The sequence below is a fragment of the Saccopteryx bilineata genome, chromosome 4 (genome assembly GCF_036850765.1).
Source record: "Saccopteryx bilineata isolate mSacBil1 chromosome 4, mSacBil1_pri_phased_curated, whole genome shotgun sequence".
Taxonomy (NCBI): Eukaryota; Metazoa; Chordata; class Mammalia; order Chiroptera; family Emballonuridae; genus Saccopteryx; species Saccopteryx bilineata.
Window position 1 is genome coordinate 192,009,708 of NC_089493.1, and position 15,783 is coordinate 192,025,490.

A 15,783-nucleotide genomic window follows, 5' to 3' on the forward strand; every position below is an offset into this window, starting at 1 on the left:
ACTAATACAATATGGAATGTCAACTGTAATTGAAAAACAAAAACAAAAAGTTATTTTAAGACGGTGTTTCTTAGGCTGTTTTAAACTGCCGGATGCCCTCTCGAGACTGCACTCAGGCACTGTACCCGAACAAGGCCGGGGTGCAGGCGGGGTGCTGGCGGGGCTCGGGGCCCCTGGAGGTTTCCCATGTGTCAGGGTTCACTATGCTTCGGGTGCCCCCTGGGTGCTGGAGAGCCAGGGCTGAGCCAACAGAAACAGCCCTGCCCTGGAGGAGCGGAGGGTCTAGTGCCCCGTGGAAATTCTCACACTCACAGCCGAGGGAAGGAAGCCAGCCACAAAAGGGCATCTTCCGAATGACTTCCTCACGCGATGTTTTGAAACGGGCAGACTGCGGAGACAGGAATCAGGTCGGTGGCTGCCTGGGGCAGGAGCCGCAGGCACTGAGCGGGAAGGGGCCCGAGGGGACACGCAGAAGTGACATAAACGGTCTCTATCTCAACTGGCGTGGAGGCTGCACGAAAGGCACACGCGTTGACAAAACTCACTGACTGTGCACTTAAAGACGTGTGCATCTGTCGTTGTGAGCTGTAGCGGAATAAAGCTAACTTTTGAAAAAGCATTTTTAGTTACATGAAAAATCAGAATGCTGTTGGCTTTCCATGGAGAGGAGACGTTGTGAGAGCACGCTGTCATCTTTTCAGAAATGCTCAGGGTCCCCATCTTCAATCTGGTGAGCTGGAAGCTGTGGTCTTTCCCCACTCCCCGAGGCTTCTCCCCGTGACTTGGCTCCAGGGGTGTATCCCGACGACTTGCTCAGTTCTACCCTCACATGCTCTCCACCACCACGTCCTGTCGACTCCACCTCCTCCACATCTGCTTCTCTCCATCCCTGCAGCCCCCAGACGAGTTCAGGCTCCCGTACAGCCTCCCCACCTCCTACTTCTCTCACTCTTCCTAATCTATAATCCACAGTGCTGGCTGGCCACATGACCTTGGCACATCCTTGCTTCTAATTCTCCCACTGCTCCTACCCAACATCCATAAGGAACCCCAAATGCAGTAAGACTGGCAACAGATCCAACTGAGAAACTACATTTCCCAGCCCTTTCAGGCATTTGTCTATGTTTTGCCCAACAGCACGGGGGTGGGAGTCAATGGGTAGGGCTTCCAGGAAAACACAGTGACTAAAGGGCTGACTCAGCTCGGAGGCCCTTGTGACTTTCTCCCTCCCAGGTCATTCCTGCCTGGAATGCTAACGTGATGGCTGGAGCAGCAGCAGCCATCTAGTGACTACAGAGATGTCGATGATGGGAACCAGCACTAAGGATGGTGGAGCTGAGAGAGAAAACAGTCTGGGATGTTGACAATTGTGGACATCAGCTTACTGAACTGTCTACTTCTGGATTCTTTTACAAAAGAGAATAATGTCTGTCTTATTCTGTGTCTCTTCCAAAGAGCTGAAAGTAATTCCTACCTGCTATAGTGTCCTAATGTCCATCTGAATAGCGTTGCCTCCCAGGCTGTTCATGCTCTGGCCTCTAGATTTCCATGGATGAACTTCAGTGTGTTCAGTAAACTGTATACAAAATTGTGGTGTGTGTGCATTTTCTCCCTAGAAAGGGGATCAACAGTTTTCATCAGATGCTCAAAGGGACCTCTGACACCTGGCCCTCCAAAATGTGTTCAACCTTAGATTGCATAATCACTTAGTACACATAATGAGCCCTTTCACACATGAGGAAACGGATTCTGAACGTTTGAGCACCTTGTAAAGTGCTGTCCTCTGGGCAAGTGAAGGGAGAGGGAGTAACAGACAAGCTGGAGAAAGGACGCCTGAAAGGCAGCGACTGTTTCCCGTGGTTGGAAGCCAGCGCAGTGTCTGCACTTGCACTCTGGGCCCGGACGCACCGGGGCTTTCCCGGGGCCTGCTGGGTCTCTCAGCCAGTATGACTTTCATTACGGAGGGCAATCCTTTTAATGAGTTGTCTGCCTTCAGTTCTGCTCGACTGTAATGTTCTCCAGCTGATTTCTTGGGAACTGAGAGGCTCTGGCTTTTGAAGTCATCTCGTCAACCTGGTTTGTTGCTCTGTTTCATTTCTGGGTTACCCCTGAGAGGTGCACAGCCCCCATGTTCCCAGGGTGCATTAGAGCACGTGCTTGGAGCCTGTTCTGTGGCCACGGTGGGGCTTAACAGGCACAGCTGATTCATAACCCCTGTCTTTGCTCAGTTCCAGGGAGAGTCAACACAACTTCTGGAAAGTCACAAGCTTTGCTGAGCACCTGGTGTGCTAAGCTCCCTATCAAGCCTCACAGACGACCTTTGAAAGCATCTTCTCAGACTCGTGGGACAGCATTCTGAAGGATTCTGCGTGGGGGACACTTTCCTTCCTGTGTCTGGGTGCCCAGCCTCTGAACTCTGTCCTGTGTTTGGGGAGCTCCCTGCCCCATGAATCTCAGTGAGAGACAGGTCTGCCTTTTGTATCCTTTCCCACGTCACATGCACAGACACTTGGAACTGGCTCTGAGGCTGCCTCTGGATGAAGGGGAAGGGGCGGAAGGGAAATGACATGATGTGGGCAGAGATGTGGTACAAGAAGCCAGGGGCAATGCCCTGAGAGAGGGAGATGTGGCCACCACTGAGGCCTCTGTTGGCCAGGTGCCGTGCGGGGTACCATGCATCCAGACTCTCCAGGGCCATTCCTTGTGATGGGCATTCCCTCCTTTACATGAAGGAAAACTGCAACTCGAAGGACTCGTCTGACTCGCTCAAGGCCCCATGGCTAGTTAGCAACCACAGCCTGTCTGATTCACATCGATTTTCTCTCCCCAAGCCGCACCGAGAAGTGATCTACTTCTGCAGGGGTGACACACAGAAAGCTGTGCGGGTCAGGAGAATGCAAATGCATGACTCTTAGAATTCCCATCCATATCTGCCTAGTTTTCTAGGCTTCAGTTCGGAGGGAACACTCAGCATAACTTACAAACTTGTTTATAACATGCTTCTTTCATGCAGGAATTTGAGTTGGCACAAAACAAAAATATTTATATGATACACAACACACAAGAACCAAGGGAAACTGTCTCGATCCTGGGGTGGTACAGAATAACTTGAGATGGAGCTTTGAATCTAGTTCTGAGCTTCCTGGCAGCCAAGGCAAAAACGAATACAAGATTAGTTATCCACGTATTTTCAGAAGAGGAGGAGGGTGTACCTCACCCTTTCCCCAACTTCCCCTAACACTGAATTCTAAAAGAAATTTATTTATGAAGACATCACTGAGTAATATATCAGATGACATCTTCAGTGATATTTTTGCAATAAATGCATTAGTGAATTTCATATGAATATGTATATGTGACATTAAAGCTTAACTCCTAAAACAAAATTCTGAGACAGGAATTCTGATGAGTACAGCAGAAATCTGATAAATCTAAAATCTGATAGACATGGTCCCTTGACATTCTGCAAGAAGGTCACACCGAACTATCTCTTTCAGTATTCAGCGACAGTATTGTGGTTCTTATTTGGTTAAATTATCAAAATCATAATTTTGTTCCATATCAAATAGGATCTTTTTGGGTGCAAGTGATAGAAAACCCAACTCCAAAGTATTTTATCCAAAAGAGAGGATTTTTGATTCATGTTATTGGAAAGATCTGGCTTTAGGCACAGATAGGTCCGAGGGCTCCAATAAGGTCAAGTACAGTTTCCTTAACAACGCTTGGCACCATGCTGGCATTGTTCTTGGGATTCCTGTGTGGCAAATGGTTGTTGCAGATCTGAACCTTCCATCTGCTCTGCTTTGTGCCCGGGGGAGAGGGAGCCATGAGAACCTCTCTAATGGTGGAAAGAGGAATGTGCCACCTACCCAACTTAAGTCTCAATCCCTTAGCCTGACCACACCCCTTGAGAGCTACAGAAGAGGAAATAGACAACGTATGCGCTCTAAGTTCAGGACCTGCTTGGAAGAAAAGAGCGCTCAGGCTACTAAATCAGGTTATTTTCAAAGGCCCACGTGATTACGGATCCCTCCCAGAATTTCCTTCTAGTACTTTTAATGGCCATTCAAATTTATGATCATTAAATTATTGATGATTAGAGAACTATCTAATCCATTTCCTAGACAGAAAAATTGAGGCCTAGAGAGGGTGGCTTGACTATCACTCTCACCATGCGCTTACTGGTTCTAAAATACATTTCTTGCCTGACCTGGCGGTGGCGCAGTGAGTAAAGTGTCAGACTGGGATGTGGAAGGACCCAGGTTCGAGACCCCGAGGTCGCAAGCTTGAGCGAGGGCTCATCTGGTTTGAGCAAAAGCTCACGAGCTTGGACCCAAGGTTGGTGGCTCAAGCAAGGGGTTACTCGGTCTGCTGAAGGCTCGCAGTCAAGGCACGTATGAGAAAGCAATCAAAGAACAATTAAGGTGTTGCAATGTGCAATGAAAAACTAATGATTGATACTTCTCATCTCTCCATTCCTGTCTGTCCCTGTCTATCCCTCTCTCTGACTCTCTGTCTCTGTAAAAAACAAACAAACAAATAAATAAATAAATAAATAAATAAATAAATAAATAAAAATAAAATAAAATACATTTCTTTTCCACGTTAGCATCTCTGCAATTGCGCTGAATGGTACTTAAGCTTCCAAAAATTATGCTGGTTCTCTTTGCACTGGGAACAAGGTAGCACTGCCCTCTCCACTGCACAAGCCTTTGAAGTTGGCTGGGCCGGTGTGACTTGCTCTGGCCAACAGTGCGGTTTCTGAGGGGAAGCCTTGCATAGAGCCCGTGTAGTCTGCCGTGGACTTCTGTCCCTGCCAATGACCACTGCGTCCCTTCGAAATTCATACGTTGGATGCCTCATCCCTAGTACCTCAGAAAGGGACTACATTTGGAACTAGGGCCTTTAAAGAGGTAATTAAGTTAAAATAAGAGCATTAAGGTGTGCCCCAATCCAACCTGACCGGTGTCCTTATAAGGAGCGGGTTAGGACACGGGCATGCGCAGACAGAGGGCTCGGGGAAGACACAGGGAGAAGACAGCTGTCCGAGGCCAAGAAGGGAGGCCTGCGAAGAAGCCAACCCTGCCGACCCTTGATCTTGGACTTCTAGGCTCCAGAACTGTGAGACAATAAATTCTGTTGTTTAAGCCACCTGGTCTGTGGCACTTCTTATGGGAGCAAATTAATACCGTCCCCAAATGACCGCAGTGAGCCCAGCCCTCCCGCACTCTGCAGGTGACAAGTAACATAAGCTAGAGAAAAACCTGGGTGTGTGAGCCACTGGGACTGTGTAGTCGCCTGTTCCCACCGTGTAACCTCTGCCACCCAAACTCGGAAGCAACGTGCCAGTTTCATGAGCAGCCTGTTTTCTTTCTTAGAGGCGATATGATAATCCTCTTGCAATCAATACCATTTTATATTAGTTGAAACATTGGTACAGGCAGGACTTAATGGTTGATAAAATATGTATATGTCCATTACACCTTTGCATTTCCATAACATCACAATTGTAGAAGAAATAGTAATAGCAGCGATAACAGCTAACATATTGAAGCATTTGCCTAGTGATAGCTATAATACTAAGCACCTTCCGTACTTTATATTTTTAATCCTCTCGAGAAAGCTGAAGCATTTTATCATCCCCATTTAAAAACGAGAAAATTTAGCCTGACCAGGAGGTAGTGCAGTGGATAGAGCATTGGACTGGGATGTGGAGGACCCAGGTTCAAGATCCCGAAGTTGCCAGCTTGAGTGCAGGCTCATCTGGTTTGAGCAAAGCTCACCAGCTTGAACCCAAGGTCACTGGCTTGAGCAAGGGGTCACTCGGTCTGCTGTAGCCCCACGGTCAAAGCACATATGAAAAATTAATCAATGAACAACTAAAGTGCCACAACGAAAAATTGATGATTCTCATCTCTCTCCTTTCCTGTCTGTCTGTCCCTATATATCCTTCTCTCTGAAAAAAAAAAGAAAAAGAAAGAAAGAAAGAAAAGAAAGAAAGAAAGAAAGAAAGAAAGAAAGAAAGAAAGAAAGAAAGAAAACTTAAAAGAGGTCCAATGCTCCCCCTTCCGTCGTCCCTCAGTAAATTATAGAACTCAAACCAGGGGCTCTAAACCTGGGCACTCAACTGCATTCCATGAGGGTGTCTACCCATAAAACCCTTCTTTTTACTTTGTAAGCATCATGTATCTTATACTTTAGAATTTGCTCCATAGTTAATAGTAATAACACTTTTGTTTTTGTTTTCTAGTATAGTCATTTAAGTTTCCCAATGAAATATAGGAAGCTCTTCTCATTCATCTGACTTAATACAACTCCAAGTATCTAAATAAACGTAGTTGACTGCTGCACGTAAAGATGGTGGAATTTGTTATGCATCCTATCCATAGTGCACGACATGGCATTTTTTTGTGCTGGTTGGAAAAAACAACCATTCTCTACAAACTGTGGGATGATTTATTCGATTGTTGTTATTCATGGCTAGGAAAAGCTTACAATGCTCAAAATAAGCAAAAACACTTCTGCAGCTGCGACAGATGTTCTCCCCAATACAAAATTGGCCCAAGTGCCGCGATCACACAGAAGTGCCAGCCTCATGCTGAAGCCATTAGCACGTTAAAGGAGCGTGTGCTAACGAACAGGGATGTCCTGGTGAGATCTCTGATGACTAGTGGAGGGCCCACGCTCATCTCTGACCCTGGAGTCAGCCCCGATCTCTGGGGCCCCTTGCATGTAAGAGCACCCTTTCTCACACGACTGGAGCTGTGTGGAGCGGGGAAGGATGAGGTGTTAAGAGAGTCCTAATGAGCCATGTTACAGATGTGTAAAACAGCTGGGGGGATGATGTCACTACGCTCACCCTGCCGCCTCTGCTACTTGCTGCTGTTATTAGAAACAGACACTGGAGGAGGGCACCTAGAATACGCGCCCGTCCCTTTGCGACCACTCTCTGGTCCTAATTAGGTAGCCTGGGCCTCAGCTGCTGCACATAAACCTCACCAGGTGACTCCAAGCCGCATAGGTTTATAACCCAGATGAGCTCTGCTCCGGCTCGCACTAGAGGGATGCCATCTTCAGTGAGAAGTTTATTGTACTTGTTACATTGTAAGCCTGACCCCGAGCTGGGTGGGGGAGAAAAATAAAATTCTCAGGGAAAGGCTCTGAAAAAGGGCTGCAATTAATCACAAATTCTGAACATGTTCAATTAAGAGTGTGATTCTTAAAGCGCCCGATGTCTGATGATGTCAGACTCTGTCACGGCTGGGAGCTTAAGACTTGTTTTCCAAAACAAACACGAGAAATCATCCTGTCTTGTTGCTAACCCCAAACATACATTTTTTCTTAGTTGAGCTAGAAAAGGAACCATGTAAGTACCTACTATGTGCCAAGTGGTTACATAGAGGGGCTCATTTAATCCTTCAACAACCCTAGGGAAGTGCTGTTGATGAAGCTGGGCTCAGAGAAGTGCAGTGGGACTTTGAAACTATCATCTTGTGAAAACGTATTTCAGGTGAGGTTGTACGGTATTAACTCTAGGCCATCTCTGATAAAGGAAGGATGCATATTGTAATTTCTAGAGCAATCTATACAAAATACAAAGAGATACAACTAGAAATCCAATAGAGAAAATAAAAAATATTTGACTAACCCAAGTAACACTGGAGAGAAAAACAGAGGAACAAAAAGTCGCAAAGACTACAGAACAGTAAATAAAATAAAACCGTAGACCAAAATCCAACCATATCAATAATTAAATGTTAAGACTAAAATCTTACCAAAATTCTTCCCAAAAGGAATACTTGAAGCACAAATAGTTTCGCCAGTAAATGTTAACAATTATTTTAAAAAAAGTAATATTGGTCTTCTACAAAACTCATGTTTTGCAAAGTCAGTATAACCCTGATGCTAAAATCTGACAAAGATATTACAGGACTATTATAGACAAATATGTCTCATGAATATAGACATAAAAACTCTTATTCAAATACTAGCAAGTCAAATCCAGCAATACATGAAGAGAATATTACATAATAACTAACTGAAGTCTATCCCAGGAATGCAAGGTTGGTTTAACATTCCAAAATCAATGGATGTAATCAACCATTGTATTTAAATATCAAAATTATATAATTGATGAAAAATCACTTGCAAATTTTAACACCCATTCACTGTAAAAAACATAATAATAAAAAAAATTTTTTTAAAGTCTCTTAGCAAACTAAGAATAGGAAAGAAATTCCCCGCTCTGATTAAGACCATCTATAAAACATTTACAGGTAACATTAAACTGAATAATGAAATACTAAACCCTTTGTCCTGAGGATCAGGTTCAAGGCAAGAATGTCTCTGCTTTCAGCGCTTATATTCAACATTATTACTCTGGAAGTATTTATCAGGTCAACAGGCAAGAAAAAGTAATAAAAGACATAGATATGGGAAGGAAGCAAGTAAGATAATTCCTAGTCAAAGATGACATAACTGTTTATGTAAAACACCTAAGAAATACATAAACCAGCTCTGAGCTACTTTCCATGGGATTCTGTTCCTTACAGACACCCTTTACTATGCTGTATTAGATCTCAATATTCACAGTCCCATTTAAAAAACAACGTAATTTCACACACACAGATTCTCTCTCTCTCTCTCTCTCACGTAAACATTGCCCAGAGCTTGGCTACATGACCAGAAATATCAGGATATAGTTCCTAGGATTTCCACCCACCACAGTGATTCAAACTCACTGGGGCTTTGGGATGAGCATCAGTCCATCCTGCCCTAGAACATCTTAAACCTGAGCCACATGAATAGTTCGGGCACCTGTTCCTCCAGACCCCTGGTTGGCAAACTGCAGCTCACAAGCCATGTGCAGCTCTTTGACCCCTTGAGTGTGGCTCTTCCACAAAATACCACGTGCGGGCGCTACCTCAATAAGGAATGTACCTATCTATATAGTTTAAGTTTAAACAATTTGGTTCTCAAAAGAAATTTCAATCGTGTACTGTTGACATTTGGCTCTGCTGACTAATGAGTTTGCCAACCACTGCTCCAGACCCCTTCTCCAGGTAAGTACAGCAAAGGCAGCTGCTTATTAAACCCTTACCAAGCATCATGGTGCCTGAGAAACGCAACATTTGTCCTGAAAGCATGACCACATCCACAACATGGTGTGGACCCTTCCAAACCGCTGGTGGCAGAGTAGTAGGCGCACTTTGGCAATGGAATCCAGACTCCAGCTCCAGTTGCTGACTGCCTGTGTCCAGTCTGGGCCTGGATTTCTGCCCTTCCATTGACAGAGAACACTCTGTAGTTTCTCTTCCCTGCAGGCTCAACCACAGATTCGCCCAAATGTCTTTTCACATCGTTAAGAAAGTATAATCTTGGCCCTGACTGGGTGGTTAAGTGGATAGAGCATTATCCCAGCATTCTGAGGTTGAGGGTTCAATCCCTGGTCAGGGCACATGTGAGAAGCAACCAATGAATGCATGACTAAATGGAACTAAGTGGAAAAATGAGTTGATGCTTCTCTCTCTCTCTCTCTCTCTCTCACTCTTCCCCCCCCCTTTCTCCTTACTCCCTTCCCCTTCCTCTCTTTCTCTCAAATCAATGAAAAAAAAAATACAGTCTTAAGGAGCCACTGGTGGGGAGGGAGATTTCTCTGAGGCCTGACACTCCCAAAATTCTCAGATCCAAGGAATCCTGACATTTCACTCAGGAAGCTGCCTGAAATTAAAAGGACTCTTCACACACAGCTCAAGCATCTTCCAAATATCCCCCAGACTGACAACAGAAAAGGACCCTTCACACACAGCTCAAGCATCTTCCAAATATCCCCCAGACTGACAACAGAAAAGGACCCTTCACACGCAGCTCAAGCATCTTCCAAGTATCCCCCAGACTGACAACAGAAAAGGACCCTTCACACGCAGCTCAAGCATCTTCCAAGTATCCCCCAGACTGACAACAGAAAAGGACCCTTCACACACAGCTCAAGCATCTTCCAAGTATCCCCCAGACTGACAACAGAAAAGGACCCTTCACACACAGCTCAAGCATCTTCCAAGTATCCCCCAGACTGACAACAGAAAAGGACCCTTCACACACAGCTCAAGCATCTTCCAAGTATCCCCCAGACTGACAACAGAAAAGGACCCTTCACACACAGCTCAAGCATCTTCCAAGTATCCCCCAGACTGACAACAGAAAAGGACTCTTCACACACAGCTCAAGCATCTTCCAAATATCCCCCAGACTGACAACAGAAAAGGACCCTTCACACGCAGCTCAAGCATCTTCCAAATATCCCCCAGACTGACAACAGAAAAGGCACGAATGTAAAGAAATCCACAGTCCCCATGAATTCCCCCTCCCTCCCACCCTGCAGTGAGCCTGACCTTCAGAGCCCTGGCCTCGGGCCGTGCTGGTGGCCGGGGGCTGCGGGAAGGTATGGGGGCCTCCTCCGCTGACTCCACGGAAGGGTTAACCACATTTCTCCTTTCCCCGCAGGTGCCCCCTCTGGGCTAAGTGAACTCAGCCTTTCCATGTTTAGACCGATCGCCTCAAATTCCTTCCTGGCAGGTGTTCATGGATGTGAGCAAATTAGATTTTGAAAGTATTTTTGCCATGAGTCTTGGGCCTGCAGTGTAGGTTGCGTGTTGGGAGTCGGGGCCAGCCAGCGCCGCCTCCCTGGGGCCCTGGGAGCCGAGACCGAGGAAGAGGAGAGGCAATAAAGCATGGAAGTCAGACTAGGAAAGACCTGGGTTCTAATTTGACGCCGCCACTTCGTGGCAGCTCTGGGCGCATCGCCACGGCTCCCCACGGCCGCCGTGTCCTCACGGGGAAAGCAGGTATACTCACGCCTTCCTCACGTGGGAGTCTGGGACTCTGACAAGATGTCACATGTGAAGTGCCTGGCTCACACTTAGTGTTTAATAAACAGTTGTGTATTGCTCAGGGATCTTGATTGCGAGCTGTGTGGTAATCAGATGGAATTTACTGGAAGGCTATCAGGGGCTCGCAGAATTGGCACAGGGCAGTGATGAAGTCTGGGGAACAGCCAGAAACCAAGCGCCTGCTGGAGAGTGAAGCAACAGGCCTCGGCAAGGTCATGGGAAAGGGTGGCCAGTATGCCACCGCCGGCCCCAGCGCCCCGGGCCCTGCCTCCCAGCTCCGGTCCCTCACTCCCGGTCCTGGGCCCTGAGGGAGCCTCGGGTGCCCTCACCTGGGTGACAGGCTCACCTCCTGGTGCAGCTGAGCGGAGAGAAGGAGAACCGGCTGTCGGCTTCCATGGAGGAGGCAGGCGAACCCCCCAGGACTACCCCCAGCGACAGGAGAGTGGGTCTGTGTGGGGAAAGCAAGGTGCTGTCAGGAGGCAGGCTGGCTGGCTGCTGAACAGCCCCCAGCCCACAGTGCTCGCTGCAGATGTTCCTATTTAAACCTGGGAGAGACGGATGCTTCTTGATGCGACAGGAGCGGAGTGGCGCGGCGGGAGGGAAAGGGGTGAAGTCAGGTTTTGGGAAAGCTCCATCCCTGCGGGAAGCTGAGAGGGGCCCTGCCCCGGCCTCCCCTGATCTGCCTGTGACCTGCCTGAGCGTCTGTTCTGAGCCGGGTCCACCGACACGGTCCGCCGAGAGCACACCAGGACAAGAACAGGCACATGGCAAGCACAGAAAGAGTTTGCGATGGTGGCAGCCGTGCCCTTGGCCCAGAGGAGCCGACAGGCTTCCCCCTGATGCTGGGGGCCCAGAGGCTGGGCAGCAGGGGGAGCATGCTACCCCGCGCGGTCCGGTATGCTGGAGAGGTGGGTGGGAAATAAGTCTGCGCCCTTTCTTTTCTGAGCAAGGCAGAGACACCTGCTCAGGGACCTGAGTCTGGGCTCTCCTGGGCTTCCAGCAATAAGGCCCTGGTATAAACGACTCTGAGTCGGGGGTATGCAATCCTCTCCCAACACAGAGATGCCTCCGTACCTAAAATACTACTCAAGTAACACTCAGTTCTGTACTCGGAGGTGTTCCAGGGACGTTGAGCAACTTACCTGTTTCGCAGCCCAGAGCTTTTCCACGCTACCCACTCACCACGGCGAAACGTCAGAGAAAGCCTGGCCCAGCCACATGTAACCCGAGAGCTGTCAAGGGCCACCACCCTCCGGAAAGAGAATCTGGTTCAGGGAAAACATTCGAGGCAGAGCAGACATACACATCTCTCTCTCTCTTTTTTCTGGAAGATGATTTTCCGCAGCTAGCCACAAGATCCATTTTCTAAATGAGAAAATAATGGCGTGTATGTAGCAATCTGGAGCCCAAGCATTTATCATTGATTAACTCCACAGCGTGTATGAAGCACCTATTCTATACGGAGCACTGAAGTGCATGCTTCAAGGATGACAAAAGGCAAAACAAAGAAGGCTCTGCCTCTCGTTTCCTCCAGACTTACAGGTTTCCTACCCTCATTGTTCGCGTCCCCTGTGACGCAGTGCTGACTTGGTCACATCCTTGCTTGAAACCCTTGCTTGACTTTCCATTACCCTTAGGAGCATAACTTCCAAAGTCCCTCGGGACGCTGGCTCCTACCCATAACTCCAGCCCTTCTGCCTTCCCTGTTCCACATGCCTTCTACCTCAAGCTCTTCACTCATTCATTTTCCACTCATTCCCTAAATACGTAGGGGACAGCCACTCCAGATCTGATGCTGCTATGGACACGGCAGGAGGGCACGGCACAAATGAGACCCCTTCACTTAAAAACTTATATCCTAAGAGCAACGTAAATGACAGTCGGAAAAAGGAAGAAATAGGAGCCCTTATGACTGAGAAAAGTGCTGCGAGGAAAACGCAAAGAGGCGATGAGATAGAAAGCGACGGGGAAGGGGGTGAGTGAGGCAGCAAGACATAGGTGAGTTGAGAACCAGTCCTTCCTTCCAAGTGACTTGCCGTTCCGTTAACAGTCCAATGCTGGGCGCGTCTTCGGTAGGCGTACACACGCTGCTGCCTCTTCCAAAATGCCCACTCCACTCCCCCCAACTCCCCTTCCGCCCGGAAGGCTGGCTCAGAGTCACCTCCAGGGGCAGCTGATCCCACTCTACCACGCGCTCCTCCGATGCCCAGAACCTGTGTCCAGTGTAACCTCGGCTTCACGGCAACACGCCTTCTCCATCCCAGGATGCCCGGCTTCAGGAGACTGGGGCCCAGAGCCTCATGGGAGAACCAGAGGAAGAAGAAAAAACTAGAACGGGTTGGGAGGACCAGTCAGGGCCTGAGCTTGGTGAACATCAACAATTTTTCCAGCATTTTTTGTTTGATTAAATCCCAAAGGACATTCTTCCCCCTCCAACTCCTTTTTCCTTTAACTTTTAAGCCATATGGTTCTGATTCATTTATACTTAACTAATTACAACATTGGTTTTGTAAGAGCTATTTGATGTCCATGAGTCTTCTGAGCCCTTTCATACAATTTTCTAACCCTTTTTACTGAGAAACCCAGCGTGGTCTTTCGCCAGCAGTAAACAGCGCCCAGAGCCAGAAGGTTAAGGTTTGGTCTTAGTTTGGTCACAGGGACCAGGCCTTGTGGTTACAAGGACTCGGAATTTGGCAAAATGTACTTTTTGACTCCCAATGAAATTCTTAAAAGGTTCTCAGAAAAATAACGAGAACACGTAAATAAGACAAACAGCTCTTTAGAAGCAAGGCCCTTCCCTGCAGAGAAGCCTCCTGTGGTCATAGCTTCCTCCAGCCCACCCCAAGAACAGCAGCCAGGTGTCTGATGGCACAATAAAGCCCACAGGCATTTTCAGATCCTGCCCTGCCTCTGGGGATCTTAGAAAGTGACATTTGTGTAAACAGGTAGGGTTTTATGGGGATGCCAGTGTTCTGGCCAAGCTGGCTGCAAAGCAGCTCTATTTTTGTGCTTGGAGACCAAAGGAACCCAAACCACCGAGGGCCCACTGTGGGCCAGGCGCTCTGCAGTGCCAAGGGCATGCAAAGGTGGAAACCACGCAGTCCTTGCTCTCAAGGGGGTTCCAGTCTAGTGTCACCATAATGTGCAACAGCAGCTGCCACTGATCGACCGTGGACTGACACTCTGTGTTTCCAGAACATTATTTCAGTTAGCATTTGGGATGACTACTGAGGTTGGTGCCCGTAACCCATTCCACTAGCACACGAGGAAAGTGAATGTCCGAGAGCTGAAGTGACAAGGCTGGTAAGCAGTAGAACTGAGGTTGGAACCCAAGGCTTTCTAACCCCAAAGACCACAGTTCGTGGTCCGTGGAAAGAAGCTTATATGGAGGCCCAGAGGTTCTGAGAATGGGGCATGCTGGGAATAAGGCCACAGGCCATCACTGTAAAGGTCAAAGAATGCGGCCTGGGTTGGGGAGAAGGCCTGGAAGGCAGAGACATGAGCTAATGTTGAACACATGCTGTGTGCCGGGCACCACAACCCCAGGAGGTCAGCCCTATTCCCACCCGCATTTTATAGATGGGGAAGCTGACCTCAGACTGGTGAGGTCACTCACCCAAGGCCACAGGGCCATGAAGAGGAATGGAGGGCTGAGACTTGTTCCCTCTGACTCCGAGATTCTCTCCAACACACCCTCACAGATGTGACACCCTCTCTCCAGCCGGGTTAATTACAAAATCACCATCTCCTGCACTCAGCTAAGCTCTATGGAGAGTGGGATCGTTCAGATGAAACCCAGAGAAGGCCTATGTGAGACGCCTTAAATAATGCTGAGTGGGGGAAGGAGCTTGGCCCTGGCAGAGGGATGAAATAATGGAAACCGGATTGGGAGTGATTAACAATGGAAAAGATGTCTGAAACGCAATCACCCCTCATGGTAAATGTGCAAAGTTCTCAGCAAAAGAATGAGGAAGGAGCAGACAGTGGCCAAACTTGGGTGGTAGCCAGGCAAGTGGGAAAGTGGCCCCGTGAAACCAGAATGCATCTTAGGGTGGTCCGGGGAGAAAGGAGCTGGCAGGTGGACGACAATTTGCAGTTTCTTTTAAAGAGAAAGAGAAGAAAGGCAACCCTGTGCAGGGGCTGCCAAGGCTCCGCCGGTTTAAATAGGTTTATCTCCTTTTAGCACATTTCCTCATTTCATCTTCACGGAGCCTTCGAAAATTGGCTCATGTATCATATACGTTTACAGAGGGAAAAATAGAAGCTCAGAGACAAAACATGACTTTCCCAAGGTCATGGACTTTGAAAGCATAAATCAGTCTGTGCGCCCAGCCGTCCTGAATAAAAGCCTGATGGGCTTCTCATTGTTCCTCAACTGAACCGTAAACATCATACCAGGACTTATAAGAATCCGGCCCCTGCTGACATCTCTGATGCACCGTACCCTACTGCGCTGCCCTCCTCGTCCTGAATGTTCTGGTCACAAGTTCACGTTAAGCTCCTCAAATGCAGTGTCTTATTTCCAGCTTGGGGCCTTCAGATATGCTGTTCTCTGTCCCTTAGGTCTTGAGCCATCTGGATCCTTTAATTGTTCAATCTTTAGTTGAAAGGCCTCCTCCTCCAAGGAGCCTTCCCTGACTGCACACTGGGCCTTCCCTTTGCTGTCTCGGACAACACCTCATCTTTTATCATAGACTGTGGTTAGTCTAATGTTGGAGTGTTTTCTGGTCTATTGTCCATCCCCCCATCCAGGCCATAAGGTCCATGGGAGCTGGCTTGTTAGCCTGACCCTTAACATGAAACCTCCTTTACTATGACTCAGTGCCCATTCCGGATATATTCAAATAGAGCCTTTCTCATGGAGCGGTCAGCCCAAGCACTGCCCACTCACAGC